The sequence below is a fragment of the Myxocyprinus asiaticus genome, chromosome 29 (genome assembly GCF_019703515.2).
Source record: "Myxocyprinus asiaticus isolate MX2 ecotype Aquarium Trade chromosome 29, UBuf_Myxa_2, whole genome shotgun sequence".
Lineage (NCBI taxonomy): Eukaryota > Metazoa > Chordata > Actinopteri > Cypriniformes > Catostomidae > Myxocyprinus > Myxocyprinus asiaticus.
The window spans coordinates 3,231,803-3,255,869 of NC_059372.1; the positions used below are offsets into that span (position 1 = coordinate 3,231,803).

The window sequence follows — 24,067 nt, forward strand, 5'->3', positions numbered from 1 at the left end:
TAGTGCATGATCAGTCATATTTTCAAAATCAATGCCAAAATTTCACAATTTCTGCCAGGGTATGCAAACTTTTGAGCACAACTGTACGTGCAACCCCATCTAAATCCATGGGCATTAGCCCATACGAGCTCATGACCTGAAGAATCATGAAGCTCCTGATTGATCCAGATGTCTCCCCAGCAGACCTGGGGCCTCTTATGCTTGCAACACAACAGACTGTGCTGGGCCAATTACAAGAAAGACTAAAAGTGCTACAGGCACAGGCCGAGTTAAAGCAGCAGCAATCAGACCTAACAAATGACATACTAAACTAAATTTTCAGAAGGTGACATGGTAATGGTGCGTGACTTTGTAAAACAAAGCACGTTCGCGCCCAGGTGGCATGGACCATATGAGGTCAGAGCGGTCTGCAACGCCTGTGGTTGTCAGAGGAAATACAAGATGGTGTCATATGTCTCGGTGCAAACTATTCAAGGTTCAGCTAACCAATAAACTTTCTTTCTTTTTCTTTTCTTTCTTCTGCTTTAGGATGACCTCTGCAATCCCATGGAGGCCGGACACAAGGCAGGTGTGCTGGCCCACCTGCATCAAGCTGGGCCAATGGGTATTGCTCACACACACATTAGGATGTGGGAGATGGGTGTGGAAATATATGAAGGGGCCATACAAATCTCAAATTACTATTGCACCCAAAGAAATAGTTACATGGCCTCCCAGTGTAGCACTGGAACCAAATTGCACACCACAAATCTGTTGTAAATTAGGTTCCACCCATCCCTCAACCATGAACATATCAACACTCTCCAGCATGGCCGTCCCAACACAATATCTCTGCCTGGTATCAACTAAAAGAATATTCAGGGGCTAAAGAAGGTGGGATGTGCACTATGTATGAAAAAAAACAATGATGGCATAGACCCTAAAATCTGCTATTTTGTTAACAATTTGGAACCTGCCACATATAGGTGCACCCACTCAGAAACACAAAACACCACACACATAAGCTACACAGAATATCAATTCAATTGAACACTATACAAACCCTATGACAATAGACCAAAAACCTTTATTTGGACTAGCCGAAAGGAAAGAATTTATTGTGTAGGAAAATGTAAAACTAGTGAGAACAATTTCACTAGCCCACAAAACTGTTCATGGACTAATCTCAATTTTCAACATGGATGGCAAATCATGTGGCCACTGGTTTCCAACATATCACCAATAGCAATGAAAATATAATATATAAAGCGGTTAGATCAGAAGCACAGGTGCTTCTGTTGGTCAGCCACGCATTGTTCAGTCAGACCCGTACCATCGAACGTCACTTAGCCTGCAGATCATATGCACAAGATTTATTTACTGCTACTAGACAAGAAATTTAAGACCTCCATCTCCATAAGACACCTAGGCATGTTCTAAATCATCTAATAGAAATCTTAGATTTGAACAGATGGCATGCTTCAGACAAAATGAAAAATATAAATTATTCTGAGTTATTAACCACCATTATGATGTATACTGGAAATTAATGCATTGGTTGCCTTGGGTTTTTTGTCACCTTTCCTTTAATCCATCCAGACCAAGTATTTCCAAACTCCACTACTACAGGCTCTATTGGTGTAGTAGTGAATGATCAGATCATCAGATGGGACCATGACCATGACCATACTTGGTACATGACCTTGAAGGGTACTGAGATCTTATTTACCAGTCGCACTTGCTGTCATGAAACTCATAACTATGATGTTTGTACATGTAACACCTTACAACCTTTTTCTCCTAATGACTCTAAACTCCGAAATGTTAGTCGTTGCATGGTGATTCTGATGCTATTCAGGTATCTCACACACAATGCTGTGTAGTCAGTGAAATGAATTATTTCACCTACGGGGGATTGTCCTGCTCTGCCAATCACTTTTTTTTTGGACTTTTCCATGGGACAGATAAACATTCTGGGGAGAGTACCACTGGACGCAGAGGCATTGCCATGGTGGGATGACACCTTCTGTGAGCAAAGCACCCAAGCTGTGGTCGAAACGATGGAACTGGCACAAAGAATCATCCAACAAACTGAGTACCACCTCACTCAAGCACAGGTGGAGGCTAACCTAGCCCGAAAGACTGCAAAAATCCTGTCTAGCTCATCCACCCGCTCTGCACAATACATCTACACCTGGTGGGACTGGATAATCCGTGGATGCATGGTAGGCTGTGCTCTAATCTTCACCTTTACACTGGCCCAGAGCTGTTACTCCCGGTACCTCATCCAGTCCATGAGAAGGTCAGCTGAAGTTGCCCTGGCTCTTAGTCTGCTACAGATACCCACGCTGCAAAGACTAAAATGATGGGGAAACCTCTAAATGCACTTGGCATGAATGAATGCCAGACAATGATCCTGCAAGGACTTTTTCAAATTGCCCACAGGGCCAAAATGGGGAAAACTGTAAGGCAGATGCCAAGATGTCTGATAGCCCAACACACATCAATTCATGGAATAACAAAGAACTTTCGAATTCAGACATCTGAACTCTCTCACAAAAGCTGAAATCTACACCTGAATATCACCACGTGTGATAAATTGCAAATCACCTTGCTGCCCCCTCTTCTCTCTCTCTCCCCTTCTCCCCTTCAACAGCTCAGGACCAATACAAAGACACAAGATGTATGTGTAAAAATATAACAAAATCATGAAAACAAAGAATGCAACTGTATGTGTTTGATATCATTTAAGAGGTCTCTGTGCGACTGGTATAATGGTCTCTTTCCCATGTCGCATTTAGTACACAATGTTTTCTGTCTGGATATTTAAGAAAGGTTGGCAAGGAACTCAGGGAGTCTGTAGTCAGATACCTCACGCTTATCGCTGTGTGTCATTTTCTATTGCCAGGTATGTTACTTTGACTTGTCTTTTATTTTTTGGAATGTTTGTTTATTCTGATCATGTGTGAAATTGGCTTTGATTGATTTTGTAACTTACGTTTTAAATCCTACCTGGCAAATAAATTGTTACTTTTTTATTTATTCCGTATTCCTCCAAAATCATTTTTCACCGGTAGATTCGAGGGATGCCTTTTGTTACCGCAAACTTATGTCCAGGATAATGATCATTACTTGCGCTTATGAATAGGAGAGAACCACGTAAGACTACCAGTCACTGCTTATCACCATCTTAGCAAGTTTTATGAAACATGACTAAATAAAACTATCATCTGGTTATGAGCAAGCAGTAGGTGGCCGAACCAGATGATATTAGTAAACACTGCAACCGCTGACTATGAACGGAACTGGTGTTTTTGTGTCCATGAGATCTATGTAATTAATCGGCCAGCATATGACTCTGAGCGACAATCAGGATCCGAATGAAAGGATAATGAAAGTTAGGACGATTCCGAGTAATCAATAACTTAAAAAGATTACATTAAAGAATGATCAGAAATCAATTGGAGCTTAAATCTAAATTAGAGGTTCAACTTAAATTGGAGTCAGATTAATATAAAATTGGAGTCAGATAAAATTAATAACGGAGTCAATTGATAAAGTGTAAATTAATAATAAGTGTTTTTGCTTCAACACTCAGAAAAGACAGCACAGAAACCTTCAGCCATTTTATTGGAATCCAACATCGGACCAATAGTTTGTCCTCTTTTACACATGACTTCTGTTAATTTGATAACATTGCTGTAGTTTTGAGGTTCCCTATGTGTGTGTGTGTGTATGCGCCACAGTTTTCTCATTTCTTTTACTCCAGTCACATAAATGCTAAAGTTATCACCTTCCTTTGTTCTTTTAGCAGATAGTCTGTTAAAAAGCCACTAAATGTAAAGTTTCTACAAGGTAGTTTCACATGAAATGTATAAACATCTCAAGTTGTTTATAATGTACCAATTTTGTAGCACACCAGTGTGTACGCATTGATTTGTTTAGTGTGTTACCAGGAAACTATTATATTGCACATTTCTGTATATTATTTTACTGTTTAATAAAGTATATTTCGTCCCCATCATTATTGAATCCTCGTTTTATGTTAGTTTTCATTTTTATTGTGTGCAGTGCGTAGATGTACTATTGTAGTACTACGGTTTACTTGCATTATTGTCTGAGGCTGTACAATAGTATATAAAAATAATAAACTCTTCCACTGAACTCGAAACAGACATATAACAAGTTTCACTTCTTAAATTGATGTGTAGTACAATACAAACATTAATAGTAGATAAAACACTTGCATAACCATTTTTAAATATAATGGTAACTGGTGGTGGTCCTGTCCTGTCTCCATATCCTGTGTCTGTTCTCTATGTAAAAGATATTTGAGTGTAGTGACTATAAGTGTAAAGTTAATTAATTACAAATATATAAATACGAGTTGTTTATAGCTTCATCAAAGCAAGTAATATTTAGGTTATAAATGTTTAATCGTATAACGTAATATCAACATGAAAATAGCACATTATGACTCAGGCTCTGAATATCACGGAGTCATGACCATGAGGCGATGTCAAGGTAATCTCAAATCATGAGATTCATCCATGTAGGAAAACATGGAATGTGTAACACAGCTCAAAAAACAACACACGTAAAGTGTTCATCCGCAAGTTGCTTGCAGTTTTAAGTTTCAACCACAGATGTCACTAGAGAGCACAAAGTTATGTAGTACAGCTTTAAAAATAAGTTAAAATATTTTTGGAGGGTATATATACTCACCGAGCACTTTATTAGGAACACCTGTACATCCACTTATTCATGCGATTTTCTAATCAGCCAATCGTGTGGCAGCAGTGTAATGCTTAAAATCATGCAGAATTGCTCATGCAGGAGCTTCAGTTAATGTTTACATCAACCATCAGAATGTGGAAAAATTGTGATCTCAGTGATTTCGACCGTGGCATGATTGTTGATGCCAGACGGGCTGGTTTGAGTGTTTCTGTAACTGCTGAGCTCTTTGGATTTTCACACGCAACAGTCTCTAGAGTTTACTTAGAATGATGCCAGAAACAAAAAAACATCCAGTGAGAGTCAGTTCTGTGGACGGAAACACCTTGTTGATGAGAGAGGTCAACAGAGAATGGCCAGACTGATTTGAGCTGATAGAAAGGCTACAGTAACTCAGATAACCACTCTGTACAATTGTAGTGAGCAGAATAGCATGTCAGAATGCACAACACGTCGAACCTTGAGGCAGATGGGCTACAACAGCAGAAGACCATGTCGGCACTTTATTAGGACCATAGTGTTCCTAATAAAGTGCTTGGTGAGTATACACCTTGATCGTTTTCACCTGTGACTCTCCCTGACCTATGGTGGTACCTTAGGGGACTGCCTAGTTCGCCTTTGCCTAGAAACTGCTCTGCATGAAAGCTTCAAAAGGTTCAGTGGCAGTCCTGTCACAGCCTGTTACTTGGCTCTGAATAGAGCATCATTTCATTTTACACTGCCAGAGGGTGTTTGCAGGTTCATCTAGTAAGGTATAAGCACAGAGAAGAAGAGTAGAATTAGAGAGAACTGCACATTGCATGGTTTGCCTCATGTTCTCATGCTACTCTGCACAAAATCCTTGATGAGAAAACTTACGTTTTTTCTGTGTTCCTTCTTCATTTAAATTGAGGAACTCCCTGTTGTCCTACTCATCTGCTCTTGGAGTGCAGACCGCACAACATGCATCGTTATTGCTAAGAGACTGATGTACAGAGGATTTACTTGTGAAGGAAAAGATGTGATCACAATTTGACCCGAAGTCACCTAGCAAGTACTTTAATGGATAAAACTGTTAACGGATAAAACTGTTAACTCTTTGGGCTCTTCTGCCATTTCGTTCTGTTTACTCAAAGACTGCTCCAATTATCTTTTATTTTTTGCTGGTTTACATTTGAAATCATTCATAGTCATATCACTGTTTCAAGTTTGTAACTTTTTAACTTTTAGCTACCCTAATTGTCCATGCGGGGACATGAGAATTTCAAAATTGTTTATTTCAGACTTTGTATTTAATCAGCTTGTATTATTACTTGTTTTATGTTCCTTGTTGTACTTATACCTGGCTCTACCTATATATTTTACATATTTAAATATTGTGTTCTTGTACAGTAAAATACAGCAAGCCAATATTACAGTGTTGAGGATGAGGACGAACCCAATCTTGATTTCATCGCTGGCCCATTTGTATCAAGGAGAGATCCACAACCATTAAGAGAACTCATTACTACATTTAGTGAATTGTATCTTAATTTACAAGATGACAATGTCTCAGACAACCCAGTTGAAGCTCCATTTCCTCTTCCACCACCTTCTGAGGATGAAGCAGCACTTGACCCATATTCCCCTATCCACCAGTTAATAGAAGAGTTAACAGTACGTGACATGACCCTAGAGGGAAGCATCAAAGATTGCACCCAAAAGGTGAGCCAATGTTGTTCACTGAAGGAACTAATTCAAGTCATTTTTATTTGTACAGCGCCTTTCACAACACACATCATTTCAAAGCAGCTTTACAGAAGATCAGGCATTAACAGAAGATAAAACTGTAATATCTATAATGTCTTAGAGTCATCATTGTGTAGTTTGATAAAATATGATTGTGAATTTTTTTTAAATAAGTAATTAAATAATAGTTGTATTTATAACCCCAGTGAGCAAGGCGAAGGCGACTGTGGCAAGGAACACAAAACTCCATAAGATGTTAGTTAATGGAGAACAATAACCTTGGGAGAAACCAGACTCACTGTGGGTGCCAGTTCCCCTCTGGCTAATATCATGAATATAATGCCAATATTACTTATGTATAGTGCAAGACATGGTTTAAAATTATTAAACTAAGTAAGTGTTAAGGGTCAGTGTTTAAACAAAGATTTTGAATGAACTGTAAGATTAATGACTAATGTCTTTGAAGTTCATCCTGGATTAACTACAGACGTTCACATAGATGCAATTGTCCTTGTTAGTTGGCTGATGAAGGGTTTTGTTGGCAATTAATTGATAGTCTATGTATTCCATTTGAAAAGTGTAGCCCAACATTAGACCGAGGTGATGTAGGCAGAGATCAGTTAGGTGCATCGCAGTTCAAACTGGCCTGTAATTTCGGTGAGGTCTATCCTAAGTCCAAGGTTCAGGCTATGGCATATGAAGTATCCCATGTCTTATGGTTGGAGTTGGCATCAGTTCATCCTCTGTAGTCCATCGTAATAGACTGAAGTGATGTTTGGCTGGCACCGGTTGCTATTAGTCATCATCGTACAGTGACACGTAGCAGTGGAGTCCAACACCAAGCAGGAACAGAGCTGGATTTGGCCAGTTCTGGTGACCTCAGGATAGGAGTCCTGAGGTTGAGACAGGGAAACAAATTAAAAAATATTAGCATAGATGCCATTCAATTTATTGCAGAGTTATAGATCATGATCACTGTTTCTGGTTACGGCAGACCTAACTAAAGCAGCCTAATTGTGAGTTGAAGGATAAATTAGGTGTATGCCTGGTTAGATAGATGAGTCTTTAGTCTAGACTTAAACTGAGTGAGTGTGTCTGCATCTCGAACAGTGTTAGGGAGACTATTCCATAGTTTAGGAGCCAAATATGAAAAGGATCTACATCCTTTTGTGGAATTTGATATTCTAGGAATTATTAACAGGCCAGAATTTTGCGATCCTAATGAACGTGATGGAATATAGCATGGTAGAAGGTCACTTAAGTACTGCAGAGCTAGACCATTCAAAGCTTTGTACGTAGTTAACAGAATTTTAAAATTAATATGAAATTGAATAGGTAGCCAATGTAACGATGATAAAATGGGGCTAATATGATCATATTTCTTGGTTCTCGTCAGCACTCTGGCTGCTGCATTTTGAACCAATTGAAGTTTATTTATTGATCTTGCTGGACATCCTCCCAGTAATGCATTACAATAATCTAATCTTGAGGTCATGAACGCATTAATTAGTTTTTCGGCATCAGCAACAGACAGCATGTGTCATAATTTAGCAGTATTTCTTAGGTGGAAGAATGCTGTTCTACAAACATTGGTAAATTGATTTTCAAAGGACAGATTGGTATCAAATATAACACCTAAGTTCTTCACTGTTGAAGATGATGTAACAGCATATCCATCGAGAGTCAAATTATTATATTTTAGCTGCTTATTTTTAGAGGTTTTTGGTCCAATAATTAGAACCTGTTTTGTTGGTATTGAGTAGAAAGAAAATTTCTGGCCATCCAATCTTTTATTTCTTTGATACACTCTGCTAATTTGGAGAATTGTGAAATCTCATCAGTTTTGAAGAAATATAAAGTTGGGTATCGTCGGCATAACAGTGGAAACTTATTCCACGATTCCTGATAATATCTCCCAGGGGAAGCATATATATGGAGAAAAGCAAAGGCCCTAAAACTGATCCCTGTGGCACTCCATACTTTACTTTTGTTTGGTTTGACAATTCCTCATTTAAATAGACAAAGTAGTAGCGGTCTGCTAAATAGGACCTAAACCATGCTAATGCAACTCCACAAATGCCAACATAATTCTCCAGCCTATTCAAGAGAATGTTGTGATCTATCGTGTCCAATGCAGCACTAAGATCTAAAAGCACTAGAAGTGAAATGCAGCCGCGATCAGATGATAAGAGCAAGTCATTTGTAACACTGATAAGTGCAGTCTCTGTACTGTGATGAGGCCTAATCCTGACTGAAATTGTTCATATTTACTATTTCTAATTGGACAATGTAGATTAGTTGAAGTGAAATCAACCTACAAGATCGAGAGTGAGTGTGAGAGAGTGCATAACGTGAGTTAAAGTTGAGTATACAAGATTTGGGAAAATCAGTTGTGGATTGTTTGAAACAAAAAGATGCCCAGATGGATGCCAAGTTAAGGTCATATGCTCCCTTGATGTCAACTCCTTCATTACTTACCCCAACTGTGCCACAATGCAAGAGCAGAACTACAATCAACATTCATCATCCAATATACATACCTCATCCGCCTGTTAAAGTATCCACAATTTGGTGATGATGAGGAAAATTATCCAGTTTCTTTCATCGATAGATTTGAAGAATACTTTGCCATTCAACCTCTCACTGAACAGGAAATTTTAGCTTCTCTTACCTCAGTTCTTAAAGACACTGCTAAAGACTGGTGGTTGGCTGAGTGAAGTACAATACGTATTTGGAATCAATTCAAGAAATTCTTCCTTTGTTCTTTCTTAAATGAGGACAGCTGAAGGGCAGAGAACAAATGAATCCAAGTCATGGTCAAACTTTTAAATTAGCTAATGGACAAGTGCTAACTGCAACCGGTTTGTGTAAATGTGAGTGTGAGCTGCAAGGGAGAAAGTATGATTTGACTCTATATGTGATGGGAGTTGCTGATCTTACAGTACCCATCATTTTAGGCATGGACTTTTTGATGTTGTTCGGCATAAGGATTTTCAAAAAGCCCAGTATATCTTACAGGACAAGAACAACTGTTTGGGAGGGACATTTTCGTTCTTACCCATTAATTCTACCAGTGCCTTACTGTCCTTTTACCTTGCTTTGCCAATTCCAGAAGAATCGCCAGGAATCCGATCCATTCATCAGCTAGCCATCAATGCTGACACCATCCCAGAGTTTCAAACCCAACTTGAGAACCTGATAAGAGACTGTCCAACTGTCTGTACCAACGAAATAGGACCTACCAACATTGCCAAGCACCACATCATCACACAAGTACCTATTCGTAAAAAAGCTTACAGAGTGTCCATTGAAAAGCAACAGTTAATTGACAGGGATATTAGAGAGATGCTAGACCAAAAGATTATCCAACCTTTGGTTTCACCTTGGGCTGCACCAGTCATCCTTGTGCCAAAGAAGGGTGGTGGCTCCAGATTTTGTGTGGATTTCCGAGGGTTAACTCCGAAACTTACCTAGACGGTTATCTTGTGCCACAAATCCAAGATATCTTAAGAGTTTTTAAATGGAGATGGCATCTTCTGTACCCTAGACTTAAAAAGTGGGTATTGGAAAGTGGAAATTGAATCAGAAAGCATACTAAAAACAGCCTTTGTTAATTCAGGTCTATATGAATTTTTACATCTTCCCTTTGGCCTAAAAAATGCCGCTGCCTCAATGTCTCATGGAGTGCATTCTGAAGGATCTGAAAGGTAAAAGCTGCTTTTTATACATCGATGACATAGTGGTGTATTCAAAGGACGAAGAAGGACATCTGATGCACCTCAATGAAGTCTTCGGTTGTTTACATAGGGTAGGCCTTACCCTGAACCTCCAGAAATGTAACCTCACGCAAAAGTCACTAACGTTCCTTGGTCACGTAGTGTCAAAAGAAGGAATCAAGACTGATCCTGCAAAAGTAACAGCAGTCAATCAATCCCCTGTTCCACAATCTCTGAAAGAGGTACAGTGTTTTTTTGGGATTTGCTGGTTGGTACCAGAGGTTCATTCCTCAATTTTCCAAGAAATCAGCTCCTCTACACACTTTAAAGAAGAAAGGAGCTACTTGGACGTGGACCAATGCTTGCCAACAATCCTTTGTTAATCAACACGATTTAACCAGAGCCCCTGTTTTGACTGCACCTAATTTTACAAAACCTTTTAAGTTGCAGATGGATGCAAGTGAGATTGTTTCTCTGAGCCATCTTAAACCAGGAAGTTGTTGGGGAAGAACATGTAGTCGCTTATGCCACACGACTACTACATGGAGCCGAGAAGTCCTATTTGGTATCTGAAAAGGAATGCTGTTCTGTGCTGTGCTGTGCTGTGGGCTGTGGAGAAGTGGAGACCATATCTGGAAGGCAGACCTTCTGAGGTGATAACAGATCATGTAGCGCTCACATGGGTCTTCAGTCATCCGAAACCATCTTCCAGGTTGACGCGTTAGTCAATCCGTCTGCAAGAATTTTACTTTACTGTCAAATACTGGAAAGGTCAATGCAATTTAGTTCCAAATACTCTATCCTGTAGCCTACCAGACTCTTCAGCCCCAACTATGCTAACTTATACCAAATCTTTTGATAACATCCTCCAGTTTACCAGTAGACTCGACTGACATTGCCAAATTCCAACAAGAAGATCCTGAAATTCAAGGGTTAATTACTAAAGCCAATTCATAAACAGAACCTGATCTCTTGCGTATTCATTATGTGATGAAGAATGGTTTTCTTTTCCGCAGCATTCCAGATGGACAAAAAGTACCAAAACTCCAACTTGTCATTCCTACCTGTCTGCAAGAAGAATTCCTTAAATATGCACATGACAATCCTTTAAATGTAGACACCTTGGTAGACTTAAAATCTTATTGAGGTTAGTAAATATCGTTTTTTGGAATAACGTGCTCAGATGTGTAGAGGTACTGCATGGAGTGTCAGGTATGTCAACAGCACAAGCCTTCTATCTCCAAATTAACTGGCCATATGCAGTCTACACCTGTGGTAGAAACTGGGTACATGTTAGGGATCGAACTTATGGGCCCGTTTCCCAAGCACAATGAGCACCTCCTTGTAATTGTGGATTTCGGCTCAAAGTGGGTTAACTTGTTCCTTTTGCAAATAGCAGAAACACAGATTGCTTGCGTTCTTGTGGAGGAGATCTTCACCAGATGGGGTATGCTGGTCTATCTAGTGTCTGACCGAGGTGCTCTTTTTACATCTCATCTCCTCAGCCTAATATGCAAACAGTGGGGTGTCATTCAAAAACTTACCACTGCCAGCCACCCACAGACTAACCTCACAGAGCGTATTAATTGCACCCTCAAAACTATGATTGCCTCTTATGTGAATGACCACCACCGTCATTGGGATCTGTGGCTTTCTGAATTTCATTTTGCTATCAACACCACATGGCAAGAGAGCACAGGATTCACTCCAGCAGAAATTGCCCTAGGGTGGTTATAACACTTTTGTTATTAACAGTTTGCATATTGCTAGATATTTTAGATGATTAAAGCTACCAAGTAATCACAGATGCATACATTTTTACAGAACTACTTCAACTAAAAGGTAAGTACTGTTATTTACCTTTTGGAATTGTTTTGATTATTTTTGTGGCATAACTGACCAGAGACAGAGATGTCAGTTGCTGTCCTCTCCAGTTTGGTTTTGGCAAGGCAAGGCAAGTTTATTTATATAGCACATTTCATAGTAATTAAAAGTGCTTTACATAAAGAAAATACAAGATACATATAAATTCATTTTAAAACCAATTAAGAACAAGAAACAAGAGTAAAAATTAATAAAATACATTAAAAAAAATATTTGGTAACCGTGCCACCATGAGGACCTAGTAAGCAGTGGGAATTGGCCATTCCAAAATTGGGGAGAAAGGGGGATTAAAAAAAAATTATTGGAAAATTATTAAAATAAATTATTAAAAAAAAGGAAAAGAATACGGAAATAAAAATATGCCGTGCAATCAGTAAAGGCAGCACAGTTGTCAGTCAGTAAATTCACAGCTAAACAGATGTGTTTTCAGTCTGGATTTGAATATGGCTACTGCTGGAGCTCATCTGACCACTTCTGGAAGCTAGTTCCATCTGTGGGTGGCATAATAGCTAAATGCTGTCTCACCATGTTGATCCTGACTTGATCCTAATAATCTGAGAGGTCTGTTAGGTTTATATTCCACAAGCATATCTGCAATGTTTTAGTTCCTAGGCCACTGAGTGATTTATTCACTAGTAATAGCACCTTAAAATCCATTCTTAATGTAACTGGAAGCCAGTGTAAAGACCTGAGGACTGGAGTAATAAGCTCAGATTTTTTGGTCTGGGTCAGAATCTTGGCAGCAGCATTCTGAATGAGCTGCAACTGTCTAATGGCCTTTTGGGGAACGCCGGTGAGAAGTCCATTGCTGTAGTCGACCCTACTGGTGATGAATGCATGAACAAGTTTCTCTAAGTCTTGACTTCTAATTCATCTAAGACATCTAATTCTCACTATATTTTTAAAGATGACAGTAGGCTGATTTAGTTATTGCTTTGATTTGACTGTTGAAACTAAGGTCTGACTCCAAGATTCCTGACTTGATTTTTTGTCTTTAGACCCCTGGAAACAAGGTATGTGTTCACCTTGAAAATTTCAACTTTGTTGCCAAGTACAATAACCTTTATCTTGTCCTTATTTAACTGAAGGACGTTCCTGCACATCTAACTTTTAATTTCATCAATGCACAGGCACAGGGAGTCTATGGGGCTGTAGTCATTTGGTGATAGCGTTTGTTAGATCTGGGTGTCGTCTGCATAGCTATGGTACGTCATGGATGTCCATTCATCATATACCGTCTGCAAATATGTGCATGTCTCGTTTAAACAGATGCAAAAACCCAACCTCGCACAACTTCAGCATCCTGTGGAGTGCTCATGAATCTTCCTCTAAATCATGTATTTTAACAGTCTCTCCTCAACTGTTCCCTGTCAATTTTCTAATGATAAAAGGCAAATATAAAAACTGCTATTATATAGCATCTGAAAATATGCAGATATCTCGTTTAAAACGAATGTAATTCACAAACCTCACAAAAATCCAGCATTTTCTCTCCGTCGAGTGCTCATCTAATATCTTCCTCTGAAGCATGTATTCTATCATCCAGGATCAAAAGTTCCTCGGATTCACATCATGATGATCAGTGGTTACAATCCAAGCAGGCAATCCAGGCTGTTTAAACTGTCAGGAGATTGCTGCTGCCTGCTGGATCCGTACGAGCGCGTGAGTGCAACCAAAGTCTTTCTAGCAAGTCAGTCCACTGTCAGCCATCTTTGGAATGCTCTTGGGAGACTATTTCCAGTCATGAAAGTGCAGCTCCTATCTACTTGAATGGAGAAAGACCAAAATCTCCAAAACGGTTGGTCAAGATTACGATCAAAGAACATATTTTAAATCAGCAGTAAAATCTGACAACACTGGTATCATAAATGGTGCATACTTAAGATTATGCTAAAAAAAGCAATTTTTCCATCTTTTATAGCTAATGCGCATGCGTGTTCTTGAGTTGATTGACAGGCAATGTCTATCTAAAAGGTGATTGGCTGTTTTACCTGGAAGGCGGGACTTCCTGTCTACATCCATTGACCTGTTGGCTGCAGTTGGGCATTATAATTTCTCCCATTAGTTTTAATAGAAGTGGCCCATCTCTGCTAAATAGTCGCTGGTGCAACTTCATGGTAAAAGCGCTTCACGTGTGCTACAAGTAAATGTCTTATTCACTATGCACTGTATGTACAATTGGTTTGATTCTGTATTTTTGAGAAAATGTGATTGCTAATATGGACATGCCATCTATGGTTGCTGGACTACTGTGTGTACTGTTATTTCCTTCTTCGGCCACCCTGCTCTCTGGATCATCAGTCATTAAAAAAACATATTGGTTGACCACTGGTTATAATGGACTTCAAGTTTTGTTTTCCACCACATTCGTTCTGCTTTCTTGCATTTTCTTTTCATGCTTTGTACTGCTGTTGTGTTTCTCCAAGGTGCTTTAAGCCTGCCAGTACTCTTCCTAACCTTTACAGAAGCAATGCCATCAATAGCATTTTTAACTTCTGAGTTAAAGTTATCGAGGTGAACATCAACACAGTCTGTGTATATACCTGGTGTCATTGATATAATCTTCACAAATTGCACACTAGTATTCTCATATATGTACCTCTTTGTCAGAGACAGATCTATCTTCAGTTGCAGGAGAAATCAATATATCAAATAAAATACAGAATTAGTCAGATAGTGCTATGTCCTTAATAGCAGAGGATGAAATGTTTAGACCCTTAATAATGAGCAGATCCTGAATGTGTCCTCAATTGGGAGTGTGAGCTCTTTTGCAGTGTTGTATTCCGGATTATCTATATGAATGTTGAAATCCTCAGCAATAACCAAACCAAAATCATCAACAAAGGCTGAAGAGTATTTTGGAGGCCTATAATTAATTTTAAATAGAGTGCGTGGAGCACGTTTTGTTACAATACTTAGCTGTTCAAAGGATATGTAATCAAGTGACACTTGTTTGCATTTATAGACATCTTTAAATAGACCAGCTATTCCTCCACCTTTCTTAACAGCTCTGCAGATACTCATAAAAGTTTGGAGGGGCTGATTCATTGAGGACTGTTGCACTGCTAACTAAGTTTCATTTCAAAACATAAAATCCAGGTTGTTTGTGGTGCTAAGGTTATTGACAAAAAATTACTTGTTAAATGAGCGAATGTTTAAAAGTGCTAAATTGACGATATCTGTTTTTGGCCCCACAGCAATCTTGGATTGGTGTCTGATAGGCAACAGATTAGATAGGTTTGCCTTGCATCTTAAGAAAGGCTTATTCTTTCCATCACCTAATAGAAAAGATATAGAGAATGCTACAGGCACACCGGGTTCTGACACATATCACTGAGATCTGTTATCAGATGTTTGTTGTTCACCTAGAGCAGATGAAGGACGATGTGTGCTCTGGCATTGTGGCCAGAGCACACAGAGCACAAAGACCTCTCTCAGAGAGAGGGGGAGGATAAGCTTGGCCCCCATGCTATGGTGGTTGAGGAGCCTACTGTTTTTTTGTTGGTAGATGGGGGCTCGCAGCAATGGAGTGGGAGAGTTTTCTTCCAGCATACACTAGTTTATCCTTTTTCTCAGAGTAGCTCAGAAATGGGGTTGCTGGCGAGAGGAAGAAAGTGTGGGGTGAGAGGGGCTATGGCTGTGGTGTTTTTGGAGGCTGAAGTATGTTATCTTGTCTCAAGTATGTTATCTTGTCTCCCACCAGCAATTCAGGTTCAGTGGATGGGCACATGTTGAAGATGGATGAAGGGGGGAGAAGCAGATATTGTCCTTTAGCACTCTTGCACCAAGTTTGTTGGGGTGGAGGCCATCTGATTAAAAAAAGTTTATATTTGACTTCAGAAAAGGTTGAAGCTATAAATGTAGTTCAGTCCTCTTATGTTGCAGGTTTTGTGCAGCCATGTGTTTAGAACTTGCAACCGAGCACACATTTGCTTCATGTGCTGGGAGTGGTCCACTGATGAACAACTGAACTTTCAATCTTCTAAGTGTTTCAAAGAGTTCATTAAAATCCCTCCTAATTAGTTCTGACTGTTCTTTCTGAATAAAATTTTCCCCATGTGTATAATAACCCTATTTACATTCTTATGATTCACTAGAATGTTCCGAATTTCCTTATTTGCATCAGAAATCGTTGCTCGAGAAAGGCAGCAAATATTGGTAGCCCTTTTACCAATGTTTCAGATAATGAAGTCACTCATAATCAGAGTACTGGACTCGGCTGTGATCTGTAGAGGCTAGTAGACCACTTCGATGAGAATTTCCCTTATTTGTTGTAATATTCCAGTCTCTAGGTCTCTAGTCTCTAGTTTTAGTATGGGTGCTAAATTCAGTCGTTTAAGCACTGTGCTGAATTTCTGGTATGAAAATTAGAAGTTAAACTGCAAAAGCAAGGGAGCAAAGCATGCAACAATAAGCAAAAGTATCCTAACAGTAGTGAAGCGGGAAGGTAGATGGCACTGTCCCCATTTATGCAGTAATTTACAATTGTAATCAAAATTATTCAACTCCCAGTAGAAAGTAAGGATTTACAAAGGTAAGCTTTTCTGATGACCCAGAATTTTTAAAGATTACATCTATATCAGTTGAGTGACGTATTCAGTGTCATAGTGTGAATATATAACCTAATATTTCTAAATAGCAGGATTTTAAAAAAATACAGCCATAATTACTCAACTCCTATTGCATGTAGCTGTTTCTTAAATATGTAAGGCATGTTATGGGAATTTGTTCATTCCACATAGGTCTTATAATTTTACTGTTTATTCTTCTGTGTTACTTGTTGCTTTTAATGCTGTCCTCTGCTTTGAAATAATGTTCTGTGTGTGTGCTGAAGAAGATGTTTTTTTTTTTTACTCTAGTGTGGGTGTTAAGACTTGAGACAATTAACAGCTGAAACTTAGAGATGAAAGCTCAGAGATGAAAGCAGGAGCAGCTGTGTGGTGGAGTTTGCGAAGTTGGGGGTTGCACTCCATAGATACTGATAAAAATAACAATGTAACAGAAACTCTTGGTTCACTCGCCAGGAGGAAGCTTTGGCATTCAAAATGGTGACTGAAACAATTTCTTGCAAGAAATTAAACTTGCAGAAAGACAGCCTTTACTTCTGAGTCTATTATTTCAGAATTTCCACAACAATTTTGGCATCTCTGGGTGGGCTGTCGGCTGATCCGACCAACGAACTCAGTGGTGAAGGAAAAAACTGTGCACTGGCAGGGGATAGAGTCCCATATGGCCGAATCTCCCTGGAAAAAGTGGGTGAGATGCAGCTCCCGGACGGCTGGGAACGGGGTTGGATCACCGCATGGCCCAAAGAACCGAGGTGGTTTGCTAAAATGGACTCAAGCAGGACTTCTCTTTCTGGTAAGAGGAAACGTCTTATAAGACATTTTGGGTAAAGGGCAGTGATCTAAATAATTCAGGGAATTATTTTGACTGACGGGTCACTAGGGCAGGTCAAGGGAGAGTGCTAGAGGATCACTCGAGTACTCCAGTCACTAGGGCCGGGACGCTGTTGCAATGACACCGCTAGTTGGATGGTATGGGTTCAAACAAAAGCAAAAATGGGGATAATTTGATTGTAGATGAACCCGATTTGGGTTCTCCAAATTGTCAGTACATGATAGCTAATTATGGCAATGGATGTTGTGATCAACTGCGAGTCTGGGTAGCGGAGTGTGGGTTTCCTTTTATAGGGAGTTTTAGTATGAGGCAACTCAAACGACTTGGACAGAAGCTAGAAGAAAAGGAAAAAAGAAGTAGGGAGGAACATAACCATACGTGGCAAACAAGAGGTGTCCAAATTGACAGTTGAACTCTCTCCCCACTCAGCAACAGTCCAAATGCTGCAGATTCAGGTGGCAGCTGGAAATTGTGAGGTTCAGTATGTATATCAACCATGGACTTTTGCTGATATCACATAAGTGGCCCAAACATTGCCTGATGTGGAGGAAGTTGGGGAGTAAGATTATGTGCGGCAGTTGAAAGAGTTAATCTCACAGTTTCGACCCTCCACTGGAGAAATACAGAGATTATTTGGTATGCAAATGAAGCTCAAATGGGGATGGGTATCATCAGGATTCCCCAACCTGAAGAACACGGGTCGGGGTATGCACATTCAGTGAAAGACCTGATGAACAGCATCAGAACTACATTCCAGAGGCATATGGATCTCCATAAAATATCAGCATGCAAACAAGGCCCATATGAAAACATGTACGATTATCTGGCTCGCTTCACTGTAATGCACACTGTTCACAGAGGTATTGAAAAGCCACTGGACACAAACGATATGTCACCTTGGGAAGCACATTTGCGTTTTATTGAAGGATTGAGAACTGATATCAGAGCACATGTACGCGAACACACTTGAGCTAGTGGCTCTCACTGCCGCATGGAAATTTGCACAGGGAAAAACAGCTAACATTTACACAGATAGCAGATATGCATTTGGATTAGTTCATGATTTTGGGGCAATTTGGAAACAAAGAGATTTCCTTACAACCACTGGCAAACCCATATCACACAGTACTCTGTTGAGCTGTTGAACGCAATTGTATTGCCGGCAAAAGTGTAATACGAAGCGCATACTAACGCATCTGATCCAATCTCACAGGGGAATGCGAGGGCAGATAAAGCTGCAAAAAAAGATGCTCAACAGGAAATGACTAACAACACTGTGCTAGTTTCTGTTCCACAGCACTGTGACACACACATACTACATGCAGAACTAAGTGAACTTCAACAGAGAGAAACCACTGAAGAGAAAACAAAGTGGAAAAACAATGGATCTAAATTTAAAAAGGGGGTTTGGTATGGCTCCAATGAAAAGTCATGCTTACCCAAATATTTGTTTCCATATAATGCAAAAGTGTCAAAAGGAGGAATGCTAATTTAGATAAAAAGGCACTGGTTCACGAAAGGGTTTTCCAACTACGCTCAGAAATGTTGTCAGATATACCCATCGCCAGGCAAACCATTTGATCACTTACAGATTGACTTAATTGAATTAACCCCTAGTGAGGGGAAAAAGGTTTGCTTGGTAATAGTTGATATGTTTTCAAAGTGAGTTATGTTTTTCCAACTGCAAAAGCAGATGCAGGGGCAGTTGCAAAAGCACTCATGAGGGAAATTATACCATGCTGGGTTATTCCGGGAAAAATCAGTAGTGATAATGGAACCCATTTTGTGAACAGTGCCTATTGGTGGATACCTGGGAATTGATATGAGAAAACATTATGCATTTCATCTCTCCAGCGGAGGGGTGGTAGAGAGAGAATGGAACACTCAAAAACAAACTGGCAAAATGCTGTGCTGAGACAGGGCTTAATTGGACAAAAGCTCTGTCTCTGATTTTGATGCACATGAGGGCACAAGTGCACAAAAGAAGCAACCTCAGCCCTTTTGAAATGCTATTTGGAAGACCCCTAAATACTGGAACTGGGTCAAAACTCAGGCAAATACAGGCCAGATACAGACCAGTGTGAGGATGAAATGTTATTGTGCAAAGCTGTCCACTGTGTTTTGTGATATTCATAGACAGGTAAAGGAGGGGTTACCCAGAGGAGCTGAAGGACATTTACACTACCTGAAACCTGGTGACTGGGTGGTGGTGAAGGACTACAGGAGAATGAATTGGAAATCTCCTCATTGGCAAGGACCGTATCAGGTGCTTCTGACAACAGCAACAGCAGTGAAGGTCACAGAGAGGGCCACCTGGATACAAGTAAGCCATTGTAAGAGAGCAACAGCATTAGCAGAAGGACAACAAGAAACCGTGCATTGAAACCTAGAGGGCTCAAATCACTTCTCTGTGGCAGAAGTTGGGGGAGTGGGGGGAGTGTTCTTACAGTGATAACAATGTCCCGGTCCCGGTAAGGAAACCAACACTTGTACTGCCCATATTGTTGTTTCATGATCTGCAGCAACAAACACAGAAGCATGGAACTCCAAATGAAGATGACTCATTTGCAGCAGGTGGGAGAGGTGACCTGTTGAGCAGAATGAAAAGGGCAGTGCAGAGTGGGAACGAACCATGGTTAGATGATTCACATCCATTCCACCATTATTATGCCAACAATCTGTGAAATCACTCAGTGTTATGTTTGCACATGCGTCCAAAACACACTTCCTGAGAATGCAAAACTTGACCAGTGAGAACACAACTTGCCTAGTAACATTTGCAACACATCCAGGAGTGGGGATTGAGTGGTCAAAAGCAAACTACTCCACTCTCTCACTAAAGATAATGACCTCACCGGTGTTTGATTGACCATGTAACATGCTTACCGACTACTTAGCATGGCCCCAAGTAAGCATGAAATTCTGAGAAAGAGTAGTGGTGCCACCCAAAATAATATTTGAAAGCTGTCAGTGGTGGAATGGAAGCAAAGAATTGGGCTATTTGAACAATAGGCAATGTACGAACAGTTATGTGTATTGCCACTACATAAATTAAACCAAGTTCATGGCATGTTTGAAAAACACTAAATGTTACACAACTTCGAATCAGCTGTAGCGGATATAACCTGATCCTTCCGACGGGTAAATATTTGTAAAACCGCGGGTCCAGACAGCATTCCGGGCAGCGTCATCAGAGCATGCGCGAACCAACTGACTGGTATTTCTCCTTGTCTGTGGTCCCCACATGCTTTAAAACATCCACCATTGTGCCTGTACCAAAGTAATCCAAAATCACTTGCTGCTCTGACCCCCATCATCAGCAAATTCTTTGAGAGACTAATCAGAGATCACATCTGCTCTGTGCTGCCTGCCTCACTGGACTCACTGCAGTTTGCATACCGCAACAACCACTCCACTGATGATGCCATTGCATCTGCACTACACACTGCTCACTCCCATCTGGAAAAAAGGAACACATATGTGAGAATGCTGTTTGTAGACTACAGCTCAGCATTCAACACCATTGTGCCCTCCAAGCTTGATGTGAAACTCTGGGCTCTGGGCTTAAACAGCATGCTGTGCAGCTGGATCCTGGACTTCCTGTCAGGCAGACACCAGGTGGTTAGAATGGGCAGCAACATCTCCTTATCACTGATCCTCAACACTGGAGCCCCGCAGGGCTGTGTTCTCAGCCTACACCTGTATTCCCTGTACACACATAACTGTGTGGCAACACATAGCTCCAATACCATCAAGTTTGCTGATGATACGACGGTGGTAGGTCTGATCACTGACAATGATGAAACAGCCTACAGAGAGGAGATGCACACTCTGACACGCTGGTGTCAGGAGCACAACCTCTCCCTCAACGTCAGTTAGACCAAGAAGCTTATGGTGGACTTCAGAAGAAAAGACAGAGAACACAGCCCCATCAACATCAATGGAGCACCGGTGGAGAGAGTCAGCAGCTTCAAGTTCCTCGGTGTCCATATCACTGAGGAACTCACATGGTCCGTCCACACTGAGTTGTTGTGAAGAAGGCTCACCAGTGCCTTTTCTTCCTGAGATGGCTGAGGAAGTTTGGAATGAACCACCACATCCTCACACGGTTATACACCAGCACTATAGAGAGCATCCTGACTGGCTGCATCACTGCCTGGTACGGCAATAGCACCGCCTACAACCTCAAAGCCCTGCAAAGGGTGGTGCAAACTGCCAGACACATCATCGGAGGTGAGCTTCCCTCCCTCCAGGACATCTGTACCAGGCAGTGTGTGAAAAAAGCTCAGAGGACCATCAGAGACTCCAGCCACCCGATCCATAGGCTGCTCTCACTGCTACCATCAGGCAGGTGGTATCACAGCATCAGGACCCGCACCAGCCGACTCCATGACAGATATTTTTATTGTATACTGTGTATTCTATATTGTGTGTATGTGTATTGTATACTGCACTTTGTATATTATTATTTGTAAATTGTGTTGTGTAAATCATATGTTTATTGTAAATTGGTATAAGTCTCATCACTGTCATGACTGCTATGTTGCTTGGAACTGCACCCAAGACTTTCACCCACTGTTGCACTTGTGTATATGGTTGAGTGACAAAAAAGTTATTTGATTTGAACTCCCATTGTGCGAGGATTCGAACCAATGAAGAACAGCAGGGAGCAAAGAACATTAATACATCATGTTCATCTGTTGCTCCTGGGCCCAAGGGGACACAGAACTTAGCTGCTTGGTACTGGTTATGTGAAGAGCACATTTACACTGCTCTGCCCAAGAACTGGGGTGGGTTGTGTGCCCTGATAAGACTAGATGACCACACCTATATCATCCCCAAACCGACTACTAAGGCCTCAAAAAGGGCGGAGAGATCAGTTTCCTCTCCCAACATCACATGATACAAACATCGTCTGTGGAACGGAGCAGAGAAGTTTTTCCAGGCCCAGTTCCCCATGGTAGGAATAAATGAAGTGATTAAGGAAGTAGAGATAACAAGATACAAGTTAATGACTTTCATAAACACCACAAAAGACACAATTGAGTCTGTGTGTCACGGATCCACTGGGCTCTCTCTCTCACTCTCCCTCACTGCTGACTCTACACTCACTCTCCCCTGAGTTCTAATTACACCCACCTGCACATCATCAGCACTCTAATCAAGGACTGCATATATACCCCGCTCTCACTCACTATGATTGTCTGTTCTCATCAGTGTTATACCTGTGACCACAGACTCTCCAGTTTGTTGATACTTACCTGTTTGCTACTTACTATGTTCCATGTTCTCCTCATCTTAGTTTGATGTTGTGCATTCCCATGTTATATCCCCGGTGTTTGGATCATCCTGTGTTGTTTACATTTCCTGAAAGGATCAAAGGACTTAATGTGAGTTTACTGATCATCTGTACTTTGTTACACAACCCTGTGTGGATCTTACTCACCAACTGTTATCATCGCATCTGTTCTTGGATTATCTCACCTGTCGTTTACATTGTTGAAACACTTCAACTGTTTAATAAACCCTGCTATTGAGTTCATCTCTCTGCCTGTGAGTTTCTCCGTGACACTGTGAGAAATGAACTTACTGCATTGAGGTTGGTGACTATGCAAAATCTCATGGTGCTAGGTCAGCTGACAGCGGCACAAGGAGTATGTGTTATGATGGGAGAAGCTTGCTGTACTTACCTGAAAATGATGCAGATGGACATGAGATTCAACAAGGAATTGAAAATGACAATGACAAGAATTAGAGATGTTGGGCACTTCGTTCAGGAGCGGGTTTGGTTACTAGCAATAATTATCAAAGATAATTATTAAAATCAATAGAACATTAATTAGAATCAACATTCACTTTTTAATTCTTTAAATCAACATTCATCAAAGATAACTATCAATTATCAAAATCAATAGAATATTAATAAGGATTAATATCACGGGGCACCACCCTGGAATCAGGGACTAATAACCAGATAGTAAGGCAGTCTCAATATAGGATTGTTCTCTTAGGAAAGTCGACGTCCGGAGAACATCGACATTCAAAATGAAAACAATGAAGGCTTGAATCCGAGCAATGACATGACACAGCCCTTGACACAGGTGCATGCAGAACAATACCAAACACTTCTCTTTAAAGTATAACAAAGTTTATTGATGCAGTAATATCAATTCATGATCAATACAATGCATCTAATAAACGTCTGACTTCCAAATACAAACTAAACAGTAACATTATTAGATATGGTAACAAATAAGCCTATAATACATGAGGTGTATGTGTGTGTAAGGAGAGAAGGAGGGCACAAAATGGTGGTCGTGGCTCTCGCGGAGAGTACGTCACGCAAGGTTTCCAGCGAGAGAATGTGGCCACGAATGTGGGCGGAGAGACTGGTTAATCACGTCTGCCCGTTTAACGCGTGTCTCCGCTGGTACGATAACTTAGGGACAAAGCTGGGCTCTATCGCTAAGTTATCTGCTCGCCGAATGTGTGTGCAGGTAGGTTTGTGAGGGGTCATGTGTGCAGTTAGTACGAGAGAGAAAGAGAACAGAGTGATGGCACCAAAACCGGTTTTAGCGATCGTGGGGGTGAAGGCAACCGTTAGTTTTATCACTCAGAGACGCGGTGAACTGCTTGTAATCCATCCG

General features: G+C 40.5%; 1 protein-coding gene and 1 pseudogene across 1 annotated transcript in view; both read left to right on the forward strand.

Annotated features, from left to right (window-relative positions):
• Positions 1–24,067, forward strand: part of LOC127419873 (zinc finger protein 501-like) — a 105,048-nt gene that overhangs the window by 28,567 nt on the left and 52,414 nt on the right. The gene's annotated exons all lie outside the window — the stretch shown is intronic.
• On the forward strand, positions 1,167–2,881 carry LOC127419884 (uncharacterized; annotated as a pseudogene).